This window comes from Vigna umbellata, chromosome 4 (genome assembly GCF_029865625.1).
Source record: "Vigna umbellata cultivar VRB3 chromosome 4, Vumbellata_1.0, whole genome shotgun sequence".
In the NCBI taxonomy this organism is placed as follows: domain Eukaryota; kingdom Viridiplantae; phylum Streptophyta; class Magnoliopsida; order Fabales; family Fabaceae; genus Vigna; species Vigna umbellata.
Window position 1 is genome coordinate 66,738,205 of NC_142168.1, and position 2,507 is coordinate 66,740,711.

Genomic DNA, 2,507 nt, shown 5'->3' on the forward strand with positions numbered 1-2,507 from the left:
TTCAATTTCAGTCTTAATGGCTTTATCCCACTGTTTTGCATCAGGAGCACTAATGGCTTCTACAAAGTTACTTGCATCATTATCAACTAGATAGGTATAGAAATCATTACCAAATGAAGTTTCCTTCCTTTGTCTTTTACTTCTTCTTAATTCCTCACACAAGGCATCACTATTATTATTATTTTCTATAGGTTGAGACGTCTCACTAACCTTTAAAGAAAAAAAAAATAAGAAAGAATGAAATTTTGTGTCTTGGAATGGAGGAAGGCCACTCTGTTTATAGAGTGGAAAATCAACAAAGATTGGCCTAAGGCCGAACGCCAATGAGAAAAATCTCGTGCCTTCCGGAAGTGGCTTTGACCATGCAACAACAATTTAAACGTTGCACATTAAAAAATATAACGTTGGCAACTGCATGATACGAAACTTGCGGAACGTATAATTTTAAATTATATTTTACAATATTATATTAATAAATAATAACATAAATGGATAGAACACTCAAAGGTCGGTCCAAACATTTAAGATATCTACTTTGGACCGGTTAGATTTAATTAACATATCTTATAATATTAAAGATATTTTAGCAAAATATAAAAAGATTTATATTTTATTATTATCTATATCTTGGACGTGACTAAAATACTTATAAATAGAAACACATTAAAGGCTTAAACACTTCGAATTTCTGGCTTGAAGTATTATTAATTTTGAATCATATTATTCGGTCTTTGTATATTTTTTCTCCACGATAATAAGCTTTTTAAAGGAACAGTAGTGAAACAAAGTCTTGCTATCATTTGTTTGATTGAATCAATAAATCGAAGTATAAGAGGAAAACTCATATTATCTTGTAGAGTTTATGAAACAAACTGTTATATTACATGAAAATATAAATATAGTTTTTAATTATTATCAAACATAATGTAATTGAAGTTGGTCATACATTTAGTTTTAAAACATTAACGTTCTTTATATTGCAATCCAATTAAAATTTTAGAGATGATATTAGATTGAAAACTTAAAATTACACTTCAAAGGAGTAAAAGTAGAAATTACATTTAAATTATGACTTCTTTTTTCTTCTGACATGATAATTACTATGGAAAAAAAATAACATTACATTAAAAAGCTAAAATGGCGTTGTAAATTCAGAATCTCCTCTCGTCTTTCTTTTCACCAAATCATATCCTTTATATTGCGCAACCCATTTCTATTGATCTCATCACATTTTTCAAATAATATGAGGATTCATGGGCTGCGAGTACATTGAACATATTGCTCATCTGGATTCCTCATCCTTCCTACAAACATATTAAGCATGTTGAGATAATAATCAAATACTCTTAAATAACATGAAGGAATGTGTAGATATAACATTACATATCAAATAAGATCATACATTAATCAAGAATGATCTTACCCTTATATGTTGCACATCGAATTAAGAGAATTGTGGATGTGAAATTTGGGGCAACTGTAATAAAAGTTGTTGGTTAATAGAAAGTAGTTGTTTGTGATGTAATATGAAAGAAGAGAAGAAGAAAACCTAAATATAAAAGTGAAGTAAGAACTAACCATTTAATGGAGGAAGAACCCTTAACCTTTAATCGGAAGATTATCCCTCCGATCATAAAGCTTTCTCCTAATTTAAAAAAAAGATATAGAAAAATCAGTATGTTAAACAAATTATAAGATGCAGCGTTGCTTTAAAGTTGGTTTTGTGTTGAGTGTGATTAACTATAAATCAGATACCTTTGGTATTTCCTTGATTTGATTTTGAGATTAGGATCTCATTCTTCAAAAAGTATACATTTTTCTCCTTCTCCTCTTCTTCATCTTTGCTTAGGCTGTTGCTGCCCATTTCATAACTTGCCTGACAACTCTTTCAATCTCACCTATATATAGATGAAATAAGTAGGTTAAAAAGAATAAGTTATTTTAGTAATTTCTTTTAAAATGAATTATATTTTCATTAAATTATTAAATTTATTATTCAATAATCAATTATGTTTTTTTTATAAATTATATATATTCCTCTTAAATTTACATGGTTGGTTTTTTAATAAAAAATTGTTCTGTCTTGTTTATCATTTTCTAATATCAAGATAATATTTTTATTTCATACCTTTAATTTATACAAACAGAAAAAAATTATTTTTTTATTATTCCAAATTTTATATTTTTCATAAGTAATTTAGTAAGATGTAGGATAAGTTCATAACCACACTACTCAATTATTGAAAAAAAATATATAAGTAAAGAGCTAATTGAAAAAAATAGAAAAATTCTAAATACTTTCATATATAAAATAAATTAATAAAACATTAATTGAAAATAGTTATATTTATGACATTTAAAACTTAATTAAGAATAAAATTAATACAAACATTAAATAAAGTTTATTTAATTTATCAACCGTAACATGTAGCAATTAGAAATTAATATTCTGCAGTTTAAAATACACGCGCAAGTTTATTTATTCAATGGATGCATTCATATCAAAC

General features: G+C 26.3%; 1 long non-coding RNA gene across 1 annotated transcript; it reads right to left on the bottom strand.

Annotated features, from left to right (window-relative positions):
- Nucleotides 1–1,145: 1,145 nt before the first annotated feature.
- On the bottom strand, nucleotides 1,146–1,647 carry LOC148201010 (uncharacterized). The gene is made up of 3 exons (XR_015785829.1): nucleotides 1,579–1,647; nucleotides 1,424–1,477; nucleotides 1,146–1,304 (listed from the first exon to the last, which is right to left on the bottom strand). It is a non-coding gene; the product is annotated as an uncharacterized LOC148201010 (long non-coding RNA).
- Nucleotides 1,648–2,507: the final 860 nt, after the last annotated feature.